Source organism: Wyeomyia smithii, chromosome 2 (genome assembly GCF_029784165.1).
Source record: "Wyeomyia smithii strain HCP4-BCI-WySm-NY-G18 chromosome 2, ASM2978416v1, whole genome shotgun sequence".
Classification (NCBI taxonomy): Eukaryota; Metazoa; Arthropoda; class Insecta; order Diptera; family Culicidae; genus Wyeomyia; species Wyeomyia smithii.
In genome coordinates, this window is record NC_073695.1 from 38,924,278 (window position 1) to 38,948,003 (window position 23,726).

At 38.0% G+C, this 23,726-nt stretch overlaps 1 protein-coding gene across 3 annotated transcripts in view; it reads left to right on the plus strand.

Annotated features, from left to right (window-relative positions):
* LOC129724619 (sorbin and SH3 domain-containing protein 1) overlaps positions 1 to 23,726 on the plus strand; it is a 255,649-nt gene that overhangs the window by 23,368 nt on the left and 208,555 nt on the right. Inside the window, exon 1 of one of the 3 annotated variants that reach the window (XM_055679658.1) lies at positions 15,587 to 15,668. The exons of the other annotated variants lie outside the window; for them this stretch is intronic. The gene's annotated coding sequence lies outside the window, so the exon portion shown is untranslated. Of the gene's footprint in view, positions 1 to 15,586; positions 15,669 to 23,726 lie in introns of those variants that run through there. 3 annotated transcript variants of the gene reach the window in all.

The window sequence follows — 23,726 nt, forward strand, 5'->3', positions numbered from 1 at the left end:
AAACTGATTTACTTTATTGATGTTTTAATAATCGAATACCGAACCTAGTTGAGACAAAAATGGGATTAGTTCTACTAGATGGAGGTTTCAACTTTCTATAAGCGTGGGATAGTTCATCTAAATAAATTTTGGGTTATTCGAAATAAGCCGATAAACCGATTCGAATAGTGCAATTTTAGTTTTTATTACCTCGATCCTCCGAAATACCAGTTTAAATACGCTCATTATTTTGCTGTTCTTGTTCTGTGTCAAAAGAGTTTCACTATGCAAATAAATTTAGGCAAATACAAAATAATGTCCCACTTAAAGACAAATTACGCACTCACGGCTATAGGCCCTCATAAAGTTAAAAATGACGCATATTTCAATGGGCCGACAGTCATAAAACTGAATAGGCTCCCTTAATAATGACTCTTGTCAATGTGAAAATAAATTTAATAGTGAGACATTTTCGGACACACACTATTGCTATGAGAGCCAATACACACTGTTTCCAAAGCTGCAAAAAACGTGATCAAAATTATTTTCACTCAAAGAAAACTCGCCAGTTTATAGAAGTTACTATTTTGTGATTAATCCAGCTAAAAGTAAGAAAATGAATTTTACTTCTCTCATTTTTGCATAGAAAAATGTACTTTGCTCGGCCACATTTTGTAATACCGAAGACACCAGATAGGCAGATAGGGCCTATTAAAATGGACTTTGGCCTGTTAAAATATGACTTTTTTGAATTATTTTCAATACTTTTTCAATGTTCTGCAATGTTGTTTATCATATTAAATTGAAATTATATATTGAATTAAAATTATATTAAAAACTCAATTTCACCGAAAATGGCTTTCAGTTGGTTGTTTGCGTGAAAACAACAATATCATAAATCAGTGTCGTAACTTACAATAAAAGAAATCGGTGACCATGACCATGAATTGAGTAGTCAATAATTCAGCGCATGTTCTTGAACGCAAGATAGCGCCTAATTGTAATATCTATTTCGCAATTAGTACAAACATCTCTCTAGCGGGTGATTTTGTCCGAATGCAGTCCGGTGCGTAGTTGTTCAGAATAATGAGCGTTATTGGGATCCGCGGGCTGGCGCGTAGAAATTTTATTGTTGTAGTAGGTCCAGGCAGTCAATATGGCTGTGTAAAACGTCGCAAGCAAACAAAAAGATGAGAGTTAAGACGATTACTGAAGTCGTTCACTAATAAAACGAAGATTAAAGGACCGAGATGGCTACCTTGCGGCACGTCAGATAGTGTCTAACACCGGTTAGACTTATCAGACTCATATTTCACGAAAGAGGATCCGCCCCATAGATAGGAACACAGATGAGTCAGTTAGGGAAGCCAAGCTTTTTTAGTTTACTTAGTGCTAGTCGTGGGGTACCTTTTTGAAGGCTTTGGCGAAAACCATGTAGACACTATCCTCTAGACACTATCCTCTAGTAGAGCGTTTCTGCAAACTATAGTTGAGGACGCTAGCGTATACCTAGGCGTATACCGTTCGTGGTATGAGTGCGATTTTCAACAAATCCGTGTTGGTGTTGAGAAATTAAAAGTTCGAGCGTTTTAGCGAGACAACAGAGAATCGAGACTGGTCTGTAGTTAGTAACGTCGTAAGTGTCGTGTTTGGCAGACATCTTCGCACACGTCCGTTCATCAACGCGATAGTCCAAAAACTGACTCACATTTTGATCTCTCCTATAAAATGTAACTCTCCCTTTCTCTTTTTTTTTTGCATCTTCATAAACAGTCAATATGGTACATTTACTCGTTTCCAATTCTTTCCTCTCGAATGACTATGAATTTTTTTGAGTTTCTCGTAACTTGTGCGCTACTCTCATGACTTGCCGGCTATCACGGACACACGTTTTTCGACACAGATTCGTTTGGCGAAACACACACACGTTTGCTCAAAAACCGTCTCGAAGCTGCAAAAGGGAATGTTCTTTCAAGATGCTATGGAAATGCAAACTGCACTGAAGTAATTGTTATTATTTGTTTCATCTATTTCTCTTGTTCTCTACAGTAAGCATTCCAGCTTTGTAAACAGGCGCCAAACAGCAGAGATTTTCCATGCTTCCGGAAAAATACCTTCTGAGACAGGAACAATACAATAACAATATAGAAATGGTTGGGTCTGCAGATATATTTCAGTAAAAGAATGCATTATTTAATCAAAATCTTCAACAGCTAAACAAATACCAGAAAAGTATACTTTCCCCAGCAATTTTTTTCTCTTTTTTTATTTGTTAAAAATTGCTTTAAAAAGGTGTGTTGATAGAAGTTTGGTGTTTTGTATCTTATAAAATTTGACATTACGTAGTAAACTCTACTTCTTTACACTGTAAGCAGCAGTACGTGCGAGCATTCGGAGCGAATAGTTTTAAATTCGACTGGAGTAGGATAGGGAACCTATTTTAAGCAGCTTATAAAACCTCCTGTGTATTAGGATGAAATACTCGAAACATGTTAGGTGAAATACAATCATAAGTATATCAATTTATTTACTATCTTTCTCTCTGTCAGCAGTTGTTTGCAGATTGTAAAACTGTTTGAGCTAACTTTAACAGTAATCGATTGAAGTCCTCAATCGAGGAAATATATTTTAAACACCCCGAACCTGTTTTAGGCAGTTTGCATACGTTTTGAAGGGGATTTTCTTCAGCATCCGAATGGCTGCAAATTTGATTGATTTTTTCAAGTAATGTTTTCGAAAGACAGCTTGTTAGTCTTTAACGTCATTGAAACTATCGATATTGACCAAAATTCAAATGTTTCCTTCGACTGATTGAAATGGGCCACTGTTTAAGCCGTTCCTTAGCCTGGATATGCCTTTAGTTGTGAAGTGACGTGTACGAATAGTATCATCAGTGCGTCTTAATCTGTCCTACAGATCAGACGTGCTTTCGGTTGCTTGTGGGCTGGTCTTTGACTGCCTATAGCTTCAAAGTTTGTGTTTTTTTTTCTCTGTGTGAACTCATCACTGCGACCAGAGACATTTTGATCTATTGTGATATTGCCCAGGTGTTTTCTGTACTCCGCACTTCATATTATTGGCAGTATCACTATTGAAGTGAATGATACGCTTTTTTATATTTATATCCGTGCTTGTGTGTGAGAGTTTACCCTTACATTTCAAGCTTACTGCTCTACTATACCGAGCCTCTTTTCTATCCTACCAATATCGCCAAATTACAATTGCCTGAACTGAGGCTACACCTAACGTTCCTCTCTGGCCAGGTTTATTCTAAGGGGGACTTATTATGTCAAGAGGAAGGAGTCTTATCGAACCTCGTTCCTCCTACCAACACCGCGTCACAATCACAATTCCCTGAAGAGGCACTCAATGCTTCACCTCTGGTCAGGTTTATTATAAGTAGGACTTATATTTTTGTCAAGAGTAAGGTGTCGTATTGAAACCTCGTTCCTCCAGCCAAGACCGCCGCATAATTACAATTCCCTGGAGAGAACTATTATACGTTACTCAGAACAGTTTTATTATGAGAGGGACTTTTTTGTTAGGATGAAAGTCGGCAAGGGTACTATAGAATTCAGCTTGAAGGAAGGGTATGTAGTAGAGAGCCTGAGAATGAACCCATGTTAAAGTCCTTTGACAACCAAATGGCCCGATTCTACTAAGATTCGAACTCACGACCACTCGCTTATCAAAGCGGACTCTGTAACCTTGCGGCTACGAAGCTCTCTAAAGTTTGTGTTTTCTCAGTGCGTCTTTTAAAGACTACTTGAAAGCTATCTCACATCAGTCTTTATCAAGACTACCTACTCTTGAATTTGACATTTGTTTCTAACTTTTTTCGTATCACCTGAAATGACAGGGCGAAAAAAGAAACCGCACATCTCTACGAGGAGAAAGAGAGAGCATTCTCTCTCGGACAATTCGAGTGTCTGCAGCGAAAACGTATTTGATATTTTGCCTGAGCAAGAAGCCGGCGATATGGAAGTTATTACTAATGAAACATCTTAAAATGTAAATTTTTTAAAAAGGAGAAAGTTCCACCTATTGTGGTAACTATTTCTTTTGCATTGAATATTTTCAAAAAGGAACATTCCACGTTTGTTTCAGACGTTAAAGTTAGTTAGTTATCAAATAGGTCGTAGAGGCGAATGCCGCTTACTAGCCGACTCAAAAAATTTCTAATTATTTTCTAATCAAAATTTTAAAACATTATCTAACTGATCGTGCTCTGCAGGTTGTCTGTCAGAATTCAAAATCTGATAGATTTCCCGTCAGAGCAGCTGTGCCTCAAGGTTCAGTCTTGGGTCCAGTCCTGTTCAACATATTTACTTCAGATTTTCCTGATTTACCTCCAGGATGCACACAGTCATTCTTCTGCGATGATACAAGCATTTCCGTTGAAGGAAAAAGTCTTCGTGTCATATGCATTCGATTGCAGAAAAGTTTAGATATTTTCTTTTCCTGCTTGCAGAAGTGGAAAATCTCTCCAAATGCTTCTAAAACTCAATTAATAATTTTTCCTCATAAAACTAGGGCTTCTTTCCTCAAGCCAAATAATAATCAAGATGAATGGAGTTATTTTAAGTTGGTCTGACAAGGTTAAGTACTTGGGTCTGATTTACAATAAAAAAATTAATTTTCAAAGAGCACATTGAGAGTATCCAAGCCAAGTGAATCAAATATACGAGACTTTTATATCCTCTCATTAACAGGAATTCTAAACTTTGTTTAGAGAATAACCTTCTGATTTATAAACAAAGTTTCAAAACCAGTAATGCTTTATGCTGTATCGATTTGGTCAAGTTGTTGTTTAACAAGGAATAAAGCGCTTCAAATAATTCAGAATAAAATTCTGAAAATGATTATGAAACGTCCTCATGTGTTTAAGATCAATTGCCGAATTTCTCAAAAAAACACATCATGTACTAACTTCACAGGAAAAGTTTCTCAAAAAACTATTCTCTCCAAACTACTTTCAGACATTATCCTTCGATTTTGCTTCCTTGCGCCATTAGCGACAGCGCCGGCCTAGCGGTGAAGTTTTGAATTACACAACCATAACCAAAAGATGGCCAATAGTTTCAGGATCAACATTCGAAAAGGCATCTTTCATCTAGGACGCAACCCTCAGGTGTTATAAATTTCGCCCTGATTTCAGTCCATTCCTACCACTGTGCTCCGGTGAAGCTTTGACTTTTTTCGCAACACCACGAGCGCTCTGGATCCTGGAAATCGAAATCTGCAAGCCGTCATATCCGATTTCGAATTGAACAACAATTGCCTTTTTAAGGACAAGAACTAGAATTCAAAGAGGAATGTTATTTTAATCTCCATGCACTCTGACTGCTAGAACTCCTTTGCGTCGCCTAGTTATTATTTCATTCCTGTATCCTGATGTCATATTTATTTGCACAAATTTAAATTCGGTAACCCTGCAACTCCTCTTTTGCACAAAATATTTAAAATGTTTTGTTGTCGTCCAGCCGCATAGCTGCAATATACAACACGCGACAGCGTAAACAAACTGTTACGTACCTGAGAGGACGCTGCATCTTCTGCGATCCGCTTTTATTCAACAGGACAAGAAATAACAGTGCGCAAAGCCACGATCGCAACTGTCCTTAGCAATATTTTCTATGTTTTCCATATAGGTTAATCTGTTAAATTATAAACAGCATCACGCAAAACAAAAAAAATATCATATATAGGTGTAAATATGTAGTAGTATCAACGATGATGTTAACCATTAGGGTTTTCATGAGGCTTCACCTTAACTATACTATAATTAGCTTTAAAAAAAGACAAAACATTTTGACGCAGATTTTTATTTTATTTATTTATTTATTTATTTTTTTTATTCAGAATTTCGATTCCACGCTGGTTTTAAAAATTTAGCGTACTTGAAATGTTTTTTACTGCTTTTCCCTTTTTTAAAACGTTCATTAAAAGTATGTGTTAAATTGCGTAAATCGAATTTCCGAATATTTTCTGATTTTACCGAACCTTTATTTTTTCTCATGATTTTTATCTGCTTTCATTATTTTTTTTTTTTTCTGTAGTATTAGGCAAACATCTCGGAAAACTGTTTACTTGTGAATTCGTTTCTCATGGATATCAGAGTTTTTATCGTAAATTAAGTGGAAATTGACACCAATTTCGTAATTGACACGTTTTAACGCCTCACGTACCTACTTACTTCACTTCACTTTTACGGCGACAGACCGATTATCGATCCAATGGCGAATCCAGAATACGTCGCCATGTCACTCGGTCTTGGGCTGCTATCCTCCAATCTCATCCTCGTCGACAGCAAACATCCAACGAGTGCGGGGCCTACCCCGAAGTCAACGGCTTCTATCGGGATTTCTGCCAAATATAGTCTCCGCTGGTCGTTCTTCCGGCATTCTAGCTACATGCCCAGCCCACTGTAACCTGCCGTGTTTTATCCGCTTAACTATATCCGCCGATTTGTACACCTGGTACACTTCATGGTTTATGCGTCTGCGCCAAACACCATTTTCTAGTTTGTCGCCAAGGATACTCCTCACGTATCCCCAGTATAAAAAGCGACTCGAATGTATTGTATTGTGAGTGCTAAAAATATATTTAAATATCCGACACTAACTAAAATTTAAAAAGTCTAGAACATACGAAATAAATTCAGCAGTTTTTTCAACATCGGAGCATTGTATAATACTGTCAAGCTTGATACTGAATTTTTTGACGTAAAACTATGTCTTTTGGGAGGCTTCTGAGAGAGTGTAAAATGTAAAAGCTGCGTGCCCACTGCAAAAAATTGTAATTTCACGATGTTAGAAAAAGTCAAGCCCTGTGTTCAACACAGATATAATGCAATCCAATATTAGTATTTTATCGGAATGATATCCAGATGCCATTTTGAATTTCAAGATGGCGACTGGCGGTTTCTGGAATACAGTTTAAGATGAACAAATACCTCTCACTATGAGTATTTTCGAAATCGAGATTATGCGCCACAAGTGCGCCGATAGTTGCATTTACTTACGCGAAACGCGAAACGGGCGCGCGAGGGACTGCGTGCGTGCGTGCGTGCGTGCGTGCGTGCTTGCGTGCGGGCGGGCGAGCTAGCGTGCGGTCGGTCGGTCGGTCGGTCGGTTCATGTGCATGTCGAACTGGAGGGACGGAAGCATATACAGACAGAGACAGAGGGGCGGTACAGAGATATATGAGGCGCGATATATGATGAACCGTTTGGCCGGTTGCCAGTTGCCGGTTGAGTGTTGTTGTGGTGTGATGATATGTGCTGGTAGCACAACACTGAACGAATGATCGAATGATGTGGTATTCTCGCGTGCCCTTTTTTCGGTGGTATATCAAACAGAACGAGTTCGAATCGCGTAATAATTTTCGCGGAGGTTAATATGAACTTGTAGGCGCGATATTTGCTATGAACCCGGTACCCGAATTCAGCGCATCGTTTACCAAAACGAAATCTGCTGCAAACCCTACCCTTTTCTCCAACATCCCAGTGATTTCTCGTGGAAGTGCAGAGGTGTTCTCGGCTTCCAATAAAGCGAGTATCACGTCAACATATTCCCATACACACTCCTTCTTTGACCTGCATTCGGATGCGGCCGGCGCTGGTATTGCCTAACATGAAGATAAGATCACCAGTTTTTACACATTGAGGATGAATGTTAGTCCCAAACATCACCCATTGGTTCTCTGTGTAATTACAGCTGATCTGGCAATAACGGAGTAGCAACCGCGGGTGGTCAATCATGCTCATGCTCATGCTCAATCGAGATTATGTCCAGAGATCAAAAGTCAATGTCAAGCGCCATTTTTAAATTTAGGATGCCGCCTTGTAGTTTTCAGAAAACAACCTAAACTTTTAATATAATGAGCAGGGAATAAATATAAAAATAATTCTAGAGTATAGAAGACGCTGAAGAGCTAGGATCCCCAAGAAGCTATTCAAAGTTGAGTATATCGAATTAAGTGCTTAAGATCATTTTTTCTGCCAACATTACCCTCAGAAGTAACCTGTCGTAACGAGATTATATACAGAGATGGATAAGGCTAACAAATAAAGGTCAATATTCTAGGTGTAGTTAGGATTTATTAAGCGTTGCAGATGTTACTTCTGATGAAAATCCTGCTGACGCCGGCACACTGTTAATGTTAAAAGAAAAAAATATTTTCAGCATTTAATTCGACACACCCAACTTTGAACAACTATAGCATGTTTAGGGACCTAGCTCATTAGCGTCTTCAGCAAAGTTGTTAAACATCAAAAAACCTACCTTTTAAAGCCATGAAACGTAACGGGTGACAACCAAAAATTAGAATAAAGATGGGTGAATTTAAAGAAAAACTAATCTATTTCTCATGAAAGAATATCAATAAAAAATATTCAACAATTGAGAATGCTCCGTTACAGGTCTTCCGACGAAACTTTCTTTTGATGCCGAAACAAGAGATTTGTATGGCCTTTACCAATCAACTGTTTGCAGTTCGTTGATCCCCATTATTTTTGCGCCGAAGAAACTCAAAATCCCAAAGAAATCTTCAATTGGACGACATCGAGTTAGATTCATTGGGCTGCGTATTTAGGGTACAAATGGAGTCAAGTGGTGTTTTTTTTTTTTTTTTTTGTAAGATTTGGACCACTGCGACCATTATTTTGAACTTTTGTGGTATACCTCTTCTTTAGTCTAGGTACTCATGGCTGACATATCACTGTTGATGAAAGTAATGGTCGTTGACATGTTGCACCCTTTCTCCCAAATTGGCAATGAATTTCGTATGAAATTATATACCTCATTAGGATTTGCAGACCAGACCTCGAAAGGCTCCAAAGTTCCTTTTCAAATACTCTTATTCTTCGCTGTATTAGTGCACTGCAGTGGCAGAGCAAATGTTCTGCGGTTTCTCATTCGAACCCACAGAGATGACAAATTTCGTCATTTGACTGACCAATTTGTTTTAGGTGATACTTACTTGGACAGTGTCCTGTAAACAGTCCGGTAATTGTTATTAGTTCCTTTTTATTTAAACTAAGCAATTTTGGTTTTTCTTCACGCTTGGTTTTCTAAACCAATTCGACTGACGTAGCCCTACTGAGCATATCCAGTTCTCCTGTATTGTTCCCAGGTTTTCAGTTCTGCTTTCAAGGCGCTTGATGACACCCCACAGATCGGTTCTGGGCTAATAAAATCGGTACATGACCTCTGTCTAGCTAACGTAACGGCTTTTTCATTGCCTTCCACTCTGCAGTGACGAGGAACCCAGTATAACCATACTTGATTCCTTTCTGCCAGTTAGAGGTTGTTTAGAACCGTTTGTGTTTTTTTCGACGCAATGTAATGATGTCAAATCACCTACTTTTCATCGGTATGATGTTTCATAAGAAATGGAAACATAAATTTGTTCAATCATTCGTTCTTGCATACATTTTGATTGATAGCTTAGCCACTAGGCTTGAACCGTGATTCAGACAGAAAGACTGTCTGTCCACTACTCTGGCCGGTCTTTCAAAAAAATCCTGGCGATTATTGTTGAGGTTTACAGGAAATTATACACAGTCGAACCTGAGAGATTTTCACTTTCAAAATGGTTTACCGTGAACTTTTTGCCAAAATCGTTGTGCAGTTCATAACGAACTGTACAATGAGCTTGAGAAATGCTCCTTTTTCCGACGCCATTTTGAACAGAACTGGGTATACATAAACAAAAAAAAAAATACTGGCAAAAAGAGGAGAGAGAGCTTTTATATACATACTCTCATTCCTCTCTGAGCATGTTTGTTGTGAAGTAAGAGGGCCTCAAAATTGTCACCCGTTTTTTGACAAAGGACTACGTCTTACCGCACTATATCGGGATTCACTCTGCGGAAACTTAAACCAAAGTGTGACGTCGGAATGAAAGATTTCAAACGGTAAATCTGATGTAACCACATGATGGATTACAATAGCCAATATGTCGTTGGATTGATTAAATGATGGACAATTTTTTGATGCTTTAGTTATCATTATTACTTAATTCCTCAACAGTGAAAATTGAATAAATGTTTCAAGGTCGAATTTTCACGAACAATATACCAATCATATGCGTGCACGCCTAGCACAGATTTCATGAGTAGACACCAACTGCCTGCTGCAATATCCTCTATATCAGCGGCAAAAAAAATTGACAGAATCTCCCCATCCCGATATGTCACAACTAATGTTTGCTTCCCTGAGCCTAGACTATTTTTATGTCTTGAAGGTGAAGCTTTTTCGGGGAGTGTGTAACCACCTCCTTTATCAGACAGTTTAACGATCTGCTGTCAGAATGTCATTAAAACTGATGTCTTGAAGGAAAACATGCTGGCACATGCAACAGTACTGCACCGAGCCATGTATGAATAGAGCGCTTTTCACTTGTTGTCTATCAGTGCAGAAGAACGCGATATTCATTTGTGAGCAGCCAAGCCAAATGAAGACTACATTGACGCTTTCGACACACAGTGGGGCGTGTTGGGCTAACGCGTAGGTATCGTGTTGCGATCTGGAAGACAATAGAAGTGCGTTTAAATTGTCTTCTTCTTCTTTTAGTTTCGTACAGAAGCAAATTTCAGAAGGTGCTACACATTACGCTGTGCCGCCGGGGACAACAGAAATCTGTACGTGTCGGTAGAGGCAGATAGCAGGGTATATAAATTTGGTGCATTGTACAGGCAAAATTCGTTGTTTATTTGTGAACTCTACACTCTGTTTTTCTCAGATTTATTTGAATAACTATTAGATTAAAAAGACAATAGAAAACCAAAATGTTCCGTACAGATCTTTGAATAGACAGTTTAACGAGCTATATTGATGATTATATTTTTCTAGCTAAACGAATTTAATTCAATATGGTAATCCTAGTAGCACCCCGCGGTTGCGGTATAGAGATGAACCAAATTCATTTCATCTTGATATTAGGATTTCCACAATTGTATTTGTATTCTTCAAATCATTTTTTTTTGCATCAGCATCTGCCAGAAAATATTACCTTCCATAACCTTACTTGTAATTGAACAACACCAAGCAAACATTAATTGCTGAGGCTAATGTTGTTTATCATTTCAGTCCGGTTTCTCTTTTATTGAAGATAACAGTATTTTTGCAGTTTTTTGACATCTTGAAACAAAAAAAACTTTTTTCTGGTCCTGTTTACTGATAAAATGTTTAAGTTGACCTGAATTAAATGTTAAAATGTTCAATAGTCAGTTCTAAAATTTCTGTATTATACATTTTCGACTAGAAACTGTAATTTTTTATCGTTACTTTTCCCGCGCACTTGTAAATGATGGAAAATATTTTATGTGACATTATTGCTTGGCAGTTGTGAGGTATAGACAGGTAAAGCTAACAAGATGCTTCTTTGGAATCGGTGAGTGAGCCATCTTGAGCCACAAGGCAATTAAATATAGAAAATAATTTACTTTCTACTAAATCGTAATTAATAAAAATCTGTATAAAAAATCGACTGTATTAGGATAAAAGGTATTCATCAATGTTAAAAAGAAAACTTTTGCTTCTAAAATAGAGTGCTGCAAATAAATAATCAAAATACAGACCCCCGTTTGATTTTGCCAACACGCCAAAAAATTTTCTGCTGCCAAATACGAACCATGCCGGATCTCCTTTCATGACTTTTTTTACTTTTTAAGTGGCCCATGACGACCTTAGCAGAAGATGTGGACATTATTTAACTAGTTTCAGTTCCAAGTCGTTAGAGGTCTTGCTTAATGAATTTAAGCTCATTAATTTGGGAGTTCGCCGGAACTCAACGGGGACAGGTCCGCATGTATCTTGATCTGACCACCCGAGTGATTAGAGACATAGTACAGTTTTTAGTACTGAGAATCAAAATACCTTTTTGTTGGAGGAATAAATTGGTAAAAAAAAACAAATAATTTCAAAAATATGATTAAACATAATCGCTCGTTTTTGGCACATGTGTGTCAAAAGTAAAACGTGCTCAAATGAAATCTTAAAATGAAATATAAAACTATCGTAGTCCTACGTCAACTTTCCGGTCGTGTCTTGGATACCACCATCCTACTTATTTTTTCTGTGTGGACTCATCACTGCGACCATAGATTAGATCTGTTGTGAGATATTTCCCAGGTGTTTTCTGTACTCCGCACTTCATGTTATTGGCGGTATCATTATTGAAGTAAGTGATGCGCTTAACATTCATATCCGTGCTTGTGTGTAAGTTTTACCTTTCCGCTTCAAGCTTACTGTTCTACTATACCGAGCCTTAGTCCATCCCAATAATGTCGCCTAATTACAATTCCCTGGAGAGAACTTTCATATGTTACTCACACCAGTTTTATTATAATAGGGACTTAATTTTATTTTTTCATCTTTTGCACAAAATTTTAAAAATATTCAATACAAGTAATGCAACAAACAACCTTATGTAGTTCTACGTCAACTTTGCGGTCGTGGCTTTGCATACAACCCTTGTGATTTTTTAGACAGAACTAATACTCTGGTGACTCAATTTTTACCTGTAAGCGCTGTCATAAAATTTTACACTGCTGTTGGCATTCGCTTAATTAGTCTCTGCCTAATTTTTTTACAACCCTCTCATCAAAAGCGTTTTTTTCCTCTTCTGCCTCTGGAAAGAAGAGTGGTAGGTTAAACTCCCAAAACCAGCCTCGTGCGCCCGGCTATTTATCATGAATTTCAGAACGGAAAGTAGCGTTGGCAAAAATGAGAATAACATTGATCATCAGACAGTCTAGCAATTCCCACTCCCATCCCAACGCCAAAAGCCAGAAATGCGAATCTGACACACATGAATGCCACTTAATTTCAGCAGTCGCCCGCCTGTCGCTTCATGAGAATACACCACTCACAGCACCAGCATGCGTTGTCCAGCAAAACATTTGTCGTAAACAGACAGCCTCCACTACAATTCGTTTATAGATATTATTTTTTTTCCTCATTTCTGCTGTTGTGTATCAGTATTTTCATATTTGAACTTCACATGGGCTGCTGCCTTGCTGTGGTGCGGTCGTTTGTTGTGAAGTAGCATGTTTTATTGCCTTAATAGTCTCGCTAGGTTTTTTTTCTCCTCCTTCACCGGCTTTCCCCTGGTCTGTGCGACAAGGATGGAACGGATTATGGCCAGATCAACTGGATGATGGAAGGCGGTAGACTCTAGTGCACAAATTAGCTATTGAATAGACATTATTATTATCATCACTAGCCGCGTACCGCGGCGGGGAAGCTGTGGCATACGCTTGGGAAATGCCATCCCCGTCTTCGGTCGAATGGAATTGATTTCGCTGTTCAGTAATTACTGAAAGATACTCCCACTTATCGGACAGGCCTTGGCAAATGAGGGACATCCATTGTGTCACTGGAACGGGCTCGGGCTTTTTAAGCGAATAAATCAGCTTGCAGTTTAGTGAATGCGTTGTTGTGTATCACATACTCTGGAACGAGCGATTAGTTTCTGTCATCGACCTAATTGTGATGACCGGCTAACCCTTTTGGACCCTGAGTTTTTTATTTTTTTTTTCTAATATGTATTTGCAGTTATAAGAATAAAATTTCACATTAAATTTTACAGGAAAAATCGTAAAATTGAAAAGAATAGTTTTTTTAACAATTTAATTTTAAATATTAGCAAAATGTGTTAGATGAATGATTCGTGTTGGTTAGAAGCTGGTCGAATATGTTCAAAGGGGAAAACTTGTTAAATGTCAAGTTTATGTCCTTATTCCTGCAGATCAACGAAGCATGTGTAAGCTTACAAGGTGGATAATTATTTTTAACTGCAATATTTGTGCCATTAGAAGAACTAACATTTACGCCAGTAACCTCCGAAGGGTCAAACGTCTAGCGTGCCGATTTTCCTGTCGCTCACATGTCACCACGCTTCGTTCTGCAGTTGTCCATCCAGGCAGTCAACCAACCGACCATCATCTGTGCCTCTCCGCCGGTACTATTGACCAACCGCACCCATCCTTATCTGTGCCACCTCCTCCTCCTTCTCTGGCACTCGAGAAACTTCCCTCCAAGCGAACTGCACCAGAGGCTCATAAATAATACCATTCCGAGTCAAATCTTTTTACGAGTCGGCCCTTCATATCTCGCCCTCAGACCCAGGCGCTCGCGACATACGCGACACACACACACTCAGCCATACATCGACTGGAACGGATAGACTCGTACTGAACGAAAGAGACAACAGACCGCGCAGGCAGCAAACAAAAAAGAGTTACCGCGAACTCTGTACGCGCGAGCACAAACGAAAACAAACATTATAGAATAAAGCGGCATAATGGCATACGGCGATAGAATTCCATAAAGTCACTATCGCTCAGCTCGCTGCTGGTTGTCGGTTGTGATGTTGTTGTTGTAGTTGCTGTTGCTGAATGGAACCGACGGCTGCCTGTTGTGTTGTCAGAGAGACAGCCAGTCGTGGCCGCTGCAGATCGCAAGTCCCGCGCAGCACCAGCCGACCAAAAACCAGTCGCGCACCAGTAGTATCGCGTTACCGCTCGAACGATAAACAGATCTCTTCTGCCGACCTCTAACTACGAACCCGTGAGCACGCTTCCCGTCGGTTCCATCGAGAGGGGGTTTCGGTCGTTTTTCTTTCCCCCACGTTTGTTGTGCCTATCCGCGTTGCGCTGTGAGTCGAAAGCTGAGGAACTGATTTGTTTACATTTCTCTTTTGCCACCTGTGTGTACCTTCTAAAGTCGAATTCTTCAGGGCTCCACTCGATTTGATCGAGGTGGCGAGTGACGACGGTCTTATCAGTGAACAACGCGCACCACGGTCTGTCAGTTGACTCGGTCCATTACATCCTGCTTATCAGCTACCGTCGCTCTACTAATTACCAGCCATTTCTACTCGCACAGCTTTTGATGCAGTCGTCAATCTACACTTTCCTAGGCGAACGAATTTTGATGACATTACGAGCAGAAGCCGCACAACTGTCGGTCGCATACGAAGAGTGAACTCAAAACGTGTTGAATATATTTGAATCTAATTAGTGAGCCATTGTTTATCTTACCCCGATAGCTGACCGCGGCAACAAGTGCTAGTAGTTTCACCGCTTAAACAAACCCAAAGTTTCCCAACATCTTCAAACGACCACGTGAGTGCGCACTATTGGAATTCTTCTAGATCTGCCCTCCCACGGTGAACTCGGTGTCAGGCCGCCGCCAGCCAGTCGCTAATTAATTGCAAGTGAGATCGCAATCGATTGCTCCAGTGCCAACTACAACGAACGACCCGTCAGGGTTGCCATCGACGACGGTAACATCAGCCACCGGAGCCTAATAAACCGTGTGCAGTGATTACAGCTGATCGAGATCGCTAGAGAGATTTATCCGCAGCAGCCTGCAGCTCGAAAGTGATGTCATTTTGCGGATGCAAATTAGTTGTCAACATCGGGTAATAATTAGCGCGAGTGTTGTGATTCCCGGTGCGGTTTGCATGAATTGCTTATACCGGCGCTAGGTTCAGATTTAGAAACCGGTAGAGATCGTGTTCAAACAAATCGATCGTACTCACACACAATCCTCCCTTCGAGTGAAGTTCTTCATCAGCAGTGGCTTCGTGAGAGATCCAAGCCGAGTGTTCACTCGGGTGCGAGAAATTGCAAAGTGGCCACAACAGAGGAGAGAAAACCGATCGCGTCGTCGCCCGGAGTGAGTAAATTAATTCTAATAAAATGATAGGGGTGAATAAATTATGCGCCCTTTTGTGGTCTCCGTGTCGGTGAAATGCAAATTGGCGAATGTGTGGGAAAGTGTGGCTTTGACGGCAAACACCATTTGGAGTGATGTTGAACAAATTGGCTTTGAGTTAAGCTAAAAGTGCTGGAGGAGTTGTGCTGGTAACTTTCAGCGGAAGGGAAACTACGCTACTAACATCGGACATGACTGACGTTTAATAATATCTTTCGCACCAAGCAGTGACAGGTCGTGCTACATACTTCAATCAACTTTCCAACTGAGCTTATGATTTGATTATAAAGTTTAATTAGCTGCTTCTGAATAAGTGATCTTGCCCTCAATTGAAATGCAAGTTCCTATTGGAATGGAGAAACCCCATAGAGTAATTCTCTCATGTTTTTATATCTATTATTGTGATCAGACCGGGTAGAATCCAATGAATTCAAGTCTATTCGGATCGGTATCTTGAAAGTCTGATCTTATTTTGGAACGAAACCAGAACAGAGGATTACAGAATTTCAGGAATTGTGTTTCCATTAGTGAAGTAAGATCTTTAACCGACAACAACAATTTTTAAAATTCGGGATCGTCTCGTTTCCAGAAGAAACTGAACAAAACTTTTGGGTTTATCGGATGTTTATAACCAAAAATCAAAGCATAAAATTCATAACTAAATACATACTTTTTCATCGTAAAACCAGAGTCAGTATACGAACTTATTGTGACATATTCTTAACAACCTGAAAAAAATCTTTTGATTGTAGCATCAACAGATGAACGGTTTATGGGTTTTTAAATGTTTTGAACAAGTTTAAACCTTTTCAATGCATCACTCAAAAAGAACTTAGTTTTGGCTTTAGAACAGAAAAGACGCAAATCACATGCTGAATCACCTTTCTTCACCCCTTAAGCTGATAACTTCACAACCTTGAATATATTACCATCATTGTGATAACAATTATAGCTAATTAAAGTTCATTTCGTTAATTCACAATTCAGCATAGTAAGCATATAGACCATTTTCCACACTGAATAGGAGACAATGTATTTACTCATATTGACGTTGCTTTCACGTATGTGATGTCAGCGGTTCAGTGCCTGCTGTCTAAATTTTATTCAGCAATTGAGTACCGAAACGTCCAATGGTCTATTGACGTAATTTTCGTACATCATCAATTCCATGCAGTAGAGTCCTATCCCAAAACATTTTTACTCCGATCATGCCTAAAATCGATCTCTATCGGTCTCTATCGAATATTTCGGGACCCGTATTTTATTGTTTGGCCCTCAGGGTGACACTTTCTGAAATGAGAAGACCCAAATAAAAACAGCCATTGTAATTTAGTATCAAGAGGATTTTTGTATTGAGAGAGCTATTTTCAATGGAGGTGAAGATTGAAAATTTTATATCGTCAAAATGATAAAATATTACTTTGTAAAAATCTGATATTTAATGTCTTGGGTACCCACCTAAACGGCAAAATATGGTTGTTATCATGATTTTCACACAGTTAGTATTATTTGAAGTACTATTATTTTATTTTTACTAGAAAGGTGCACTAATTTCCTTCAATTTGACACCCAAAGATTTGAAATCGGTGAAAAGGCTCAGAAGTTACAAATTTTTGAAAAATTTTGATTTTTTAAGTCTCACTATATCAAAAAAGTCACCCTAAGGTCCTTAGAAAAACCGGTCTGAAATTTTTTGATTAAAGTCAACTACATATATTTTGAGTATGATCGCAGTAAAAATATTTTCGGATAGGAATTGCTGGCATGGTGATGTTTTTTTGCTGCATAAGTGACGTACCTTTCAATAACTTATTTGCTGCAAAAATCTCCTGAGCTTTGGATTGTTGAAAAACAGTTGTATTGTAAACGAGTTTCGGCATTAAATCAGTACTATGGTTGATCAATCCGTGTAAATTTTTGAATGAAATTGAATTTTAATACAATCTTTGAATATTGTTTTTTTATTATATTGAATCATTTTTTCAATGGAAAAAAACTTTTATTGATAAAATTATTTAAGACCGGTAATAGTTTTTAGTCGTTTTGAGCTTCTTTGTTGTTCTACCACCCCTCATTCAGCTGGGATAAATTCTCAATTAAGAAAACATTCTATGCTATCGACTGAGGAATTGTATCCATGGATGTTTTTCTGCCGACGGCACAGCGATAAAACAATACTAGATTGCTTTTTCAATCGCCGTTTCGGCGTATATTTCCCCCTTCCTCAAGGAATGATTCATATTCTGTTAAAGGGTTTTCTTTTCTAATTTTTAATGTTTTTTTTTCATAATGCCTTATTTCCAAAATTTCTAATTCCCGGAAGAAGTTGCAATATACACCGAAACGTCGAATGCTAGAACAACGCTAGTCGTTTTATTATTAGCAAGACTGCGAAACCGAATCACAGATACATTTTTAGTAATTAAAAATAAGTGCGGATGTGTTTTGTTTTGGCTTTCACAGTCTTTTTTAAATAGAAGTACACGACAATCTAGATAAATTGCCCGACGTTTCGGCCGTTTTGGTGGCCTTTTTCAAGGAAAATTAGTAGATAAGTGTTTTGAGACATGTTTTTTTTTTCACTCTAACAGCTCTAATAGAATTGAAATAAGAACCGAGATACAGATCCGGATCGGGATTTGGATTTAGATTTGTATTCAGTTTCGGATTCGAATTGGAATTGGAAATTGAGTTTTGATTGGAATTGAAATTGAAGCTCAGGCTAGCAATCGGATTGGAATTGGAATTGGAATCAAGACAAGAATAGGGAGTGAAATTGAAATTACAATAACAATTAAAATCAGGATCTGGAGCTGAATTGGAATTGAGACTGGAATTGGCATTGGGATTGGGATTCGAATTGGAATTGAAATTATATTTAGAGTTGCGATTAGGATTGGAACTGTAATAAAGATTGGAATAAGTGTTAGAATTGAAATTGAGGATTGTTGGAATTTGGATTAGTTTTGAGGTTAGAAACGAGATTGAGATTTTGATTGGGATTCGTATAGGGTTTTCGATTAAATTTGAGTTTGGATTCGAATTCGAGTTGAGAGTTGGAATCAGATTGGAAATGAGAATCAGATTGGAAATGAGATTTATATTGGGATTTAGCTTTAAATTGAGTTTTTTTTTTCTGTATGGACTCCTCACTGCAATCAGAATCGTTGATCTATTGTAAGATATGCCCGGGTGTCTGCTGTATCCCGCACTTCTATTATTAGCAACACCACTATTTAGAAGTGGCATGCTTATTATTATTTTTTATCAGTGCTTGTGTGTGATACTCTTCCTTTTACCCGCTTACTGTTCTACCATACCGATGCTCGTTCCTCTTGCCAAATATCAACAATTATGATTCCCTGGAGTAGTGTCGTGGTGCATCCTTCTTGCCAGTTTTATTAATAAGAGGGATTTATGTATTGTTAAGAGAAAGTCACGCAAAGTGTTATAAATTTTAGCGTAAAGGAAGGGTAAGACATTGAATGGCCTGATTCTACTAAGATTCGAACCCACAACCATTCGCTTGACAAAGCGGACTCTGTAACCTTGCGGCTACGCAGCTCCCTCAGATTGAGGTTAGGATTGTGATTAAGATTGAGATTGGTATCCGAACTGCAATTAGAATTGTGATTAAATGTAGACTTGGTTTAAGGTTAAAATTTTGATTAGACAGATTTTAAAGATTAAAAAACCAAAACAAAACAAATTTTGTCGCAAAACTATGCTATTCGAATTGCAATTGGAATTTGAGTTTTGATTTGGATTGGATTGGAAGAAATGGGATTGGGATTTGGTTTGGATTTAGAATTAAGATTGGGATTGCAACTAAGGCAGGAATAGTTACTGCCGGTACCCGCATAACTGTCCCATAATGATTTTTGCCACTTTTGAGTTATCATCGGGTATCGAGTTAATTGTTATCATATTTTCCGAAAAAATCTAAAATTGATACTTTTGTATGGAAAAAATACCAAGTTGTGTTTGTCCCATATTGAAAGTACCCGTATTACGGTCCCACTGCATAGTGGTTCAAACTTCGACATACAATCTTGCTCCAGATTAGTGTACATCAGATAATTTTAGGCATATAGAAGTATGTCATTCAATTAACTAGACTAATGTTGTTTTTCTGTAGTACAATCTACGTTGCCAGTGATACTGCCTGTTGCTGGTTGAATTTATATGTGATGGGACGAAATTTGCAAGTACTTTTAAAATGTACCCGCATATTTTGTCCCATATTGTTTTTTTTCCAAGTTACATAACGTAAAACCAATTGCACCCATGTTTTTTGTTCTCAACGTTAAACTTGTGGTGCCATGAAACTATTCTGGCTTTGGTTTTGGATGTAATTGCTTAAATTAGCTGAAAATCAGAAATCATCTTCAACTCGTTTGGCCCTAGACCGGTGAACGATCCGTCGGTCAAGAAGATAGAGTAAGTAAGTAATTGAAATTGGGATTAGGATTCTGATTACGCCAATAAAATTGCGAAATCCCAAAGATATTTCATTCAAATTTCTTTACTCAATGCTTTAAGAAATAATATCAACATTTTCGAGTTCAGCTATCGTCATTAAGTCCTTTCAAACAAATTTATTCTATGTATTCTTTATTTTTATCAATGACTTCCTCCACGCGACGCCGAAAGCTAGAACACACCTTTGGAACCTGGAACCTTTGGAAGTCCTCCAGTACCGACTGCCATGTTCACACTATTACCGACTTAAGGGTCTTTAAGCCAGGGTAAAATACTGTGCAAATTGAGGCACTCATGACATACGCCTAAACCGAATAATCCAATGGGTTATGATCCGGATTGCCAAAAATCTTTTAACCAAAACTTCAAGTCTTCGATCAGCCATCGTTGGGTTCGATTTGACGTGTGACATGACATTTCATCCTGTTGTAGAACAATGTGTTGGCCCTTAAATTAGGTTAGGAATCATATCGCTGTAATTTGGATGGAGATTGAGATTTGGATTAAGATTCGTATCGAGATTTGAATGGAATCTGGATTTGTGTATGGATCGGGACTGAGATTTTGATGTGAATTCGGATTCAAATTCGATTTAGATTTGGGATTTGAATTGGAATTAGGTATGGGAATGGGATTGGCATCGGAGTTAGAATTCGGTTTTGGATTGAAATTGGAAAGATTGGGATTTGAGTATTTTAATTACGGTTAAAAATCAGATTGGAATTAAAATCAGGATTGTGACTAGGACTGGGATTGTGATTCGGATTTGCATTGGAATTGGGATTAAGATTAGGCAGGGCCGCATTTAGTAATTCAGTTGTCAAAATTTCAATAAAGGAATATGTCATATAAATTTACAAGTTAAAGGAAGGTTATAGAAGGAACGTGGCGTTATTAAAATTTCAGTTAGTTTAAAGTGACACAATTTTTTTCGAATTTTCATTATTTTGTAATTAGTCATGAGTCAAAAGAAGTGGAGGCCCGGAGGCCATGGACTCCAGGACTCTCCCCGCCCCCTGAATACGGCTATGCAATTAGGATTATGATCAGTATTAGGATTAGTATTCGAGCTGGGGTTCGGGTTTGAATTGGAGTAGGAATTCGGATTGGGATTGAAATGGAGATTAGAATTGAAATGTTGGTTTTTAATTCATCCAGAGAAGCACTTGATCCTTCAAAATATCGATGGAAAGAACCACGTAGCGAGCAGTCTTTACACGGACTGATTCAATCACGTTTAGCGTACGCGTAAAACGTAAAACTCCACTTCCCGAATTCTAATGGTTTTCATCCTGTCGAAGCTTTTCTATGCGATAAACGATGGCCCAATGGCATCCTAGCACCTTAACAGTAATCATTTATTTAGCTTTCATTTTTACAAATTTGTAATAAAACAAACATTTTCGCATTTTTTTCCTGCCGCATTCTGTAGGACCTGGTTTGGAAATGAATTTTGAATCAGAATTTCAATTAGAATTTGGAATGGAATTATGATTGAAATTTGTATTAGAATTTGAATTGGAATCGGAATTGGATTAAGATTGTGGTTCGGATCGCGACTAAGATTTGGATTGGGATTCGTATAAGAATTTCGATTGAGTTGGATCTTCATCCGGATTAGGACTTAGATTTGGATTCGAAATAGTCTTGAGAATTAGGATAGAATCAAATTTTAGATAGTGATTTGAGATTGAGATTGGGATCGGGTTGGGATTGAAATTGGGACTGCGATTGGGATTGTGTTTGATATTGAGATTTGGATTGGTTTTGGTATTGGGATAGGCATCCCGAGTCCCGGTTCGGGAGAGACTGTTGGTGGCAGTAGGATCGTAGCGCTAGCCCCGCAATTGCCCTGTACATTAAACAGTTGGCTGCGAAGCACCAAGGGTTTGCTTTGCTTGAAAACATAAAATTAAGCATACCTTATATATTTATAAGTCATGCTTCATCGATTGCCAATCCGCATGAGAGTCACAAATAAAATAAGGCTTCTTAAAATCGTCCCACCAAATGTTTTAAAAAGAATGAGGAAACGGCTTTTGTAATGAAGTAACTAGTGCAAACTTTCTCACCAATTGGCACTGGAATTGTGATTGGAATACGTATTAAAATTGAGATTGGGATCGGGATTGGACTGTGAGAATTTGAATTCGTATTGAGATTTGAATCGAGATTATGATTTGGATTCCTATTGAGATTTCGATTGGTTTTAATTTATATTTGAATTAGGACTTGGATTTGGATTCGAATTCAAGTTGAGATTTGGGATTTGAATTGAAATTAATATTGAGATTAGAATATGGATTGGGGTTGGAATGAAAATTTAGATTCAGAATCAGATTGTAAATGGAGTTGGGATTGAGATTGGGATTGGGATTGGGTTGACATTGGGATTGAGATTGGCATCCGAACTCGAATTAAAATTGTGATTGGATCCTAACCCGAGTCAGGAACATTGTAATTTTGATTAGATATAATTTCAAAAGATACAACAAAAAGCAAGAAAAAACATTCATTTCGCAAAACTATGCCTTGAAACATAAAATTGAGAATACTTCATGTATTCATAAGCCATGCTTTATCAATTAAAATTAAAACCACCATAGGGCATTAGTACCCTATTGGGAGTGGAACCGGAATGGCGTTCGAAATTAGAAATGGGATTGTGATTCAGATTAGAATTGAAATTGGGATGTGGATTACTGTTAAGGCTTTGATTTCGATTGGATTTTAGTTTGGTTCTGGATATAAACTTAGATTTTGATTTCGATTTAAATTTCAATTTAGATTTAATTTGCATTTGGATTCGGATTCGAATCCGAATTGGTCTTAGGGTGTGTCTTGGGATTGATAGGATTAGATAAGATTAGGATTGGGACTCGGATTCGGATTGAAATTGATGTTGCTGTTGCCGTTGGAATTAAAATTGGGATTTAGATTGGGATTCTGTTTGTGATTGCAATTAAAATTGAGAGAAGATAAGGATTTGGGATTTGAGCTGGTATCGAGAATGAGATTGAGATTGAGATTGGGATTGACAATTGAATTAAGGTTACGATCAGTGTTACGATTAGGATTACAATTAGGACTAGGATTGGGATTCTGTTTGGAGTCGCAAATGAAATTAAGATCAGAATTGTAATACCGTATCTACACCCAAAATTGGGATTTTTTTTTTAAATGGATATATGATTACTCTTGGCCTAAAATAGAAAACGTGATTGGAATGAGGTCAATAACTCACACCGTTTTTGAGCAATGGAGAAAATCATCTCACGCAAAAACAGTGTAACATTTTACTGTATTGGATGTGAGATTTTGAAATTTAAATTTTGATTTGATTTGAAATTGCAATCAAGAGTCAGAAAAGGATTCAAAATGGAATAAGAATTGTGATACGAATTAATATTGGGGTTGGATAAGTATCCGAATTGTGATTAAGATTTGGATCGAAATTGGAACTCAGATTAGAAATAGGATTGAAATCCGGATTGAAATTGAAGTTCAATTGCAATAGGGATTAGGATTAGAATCATG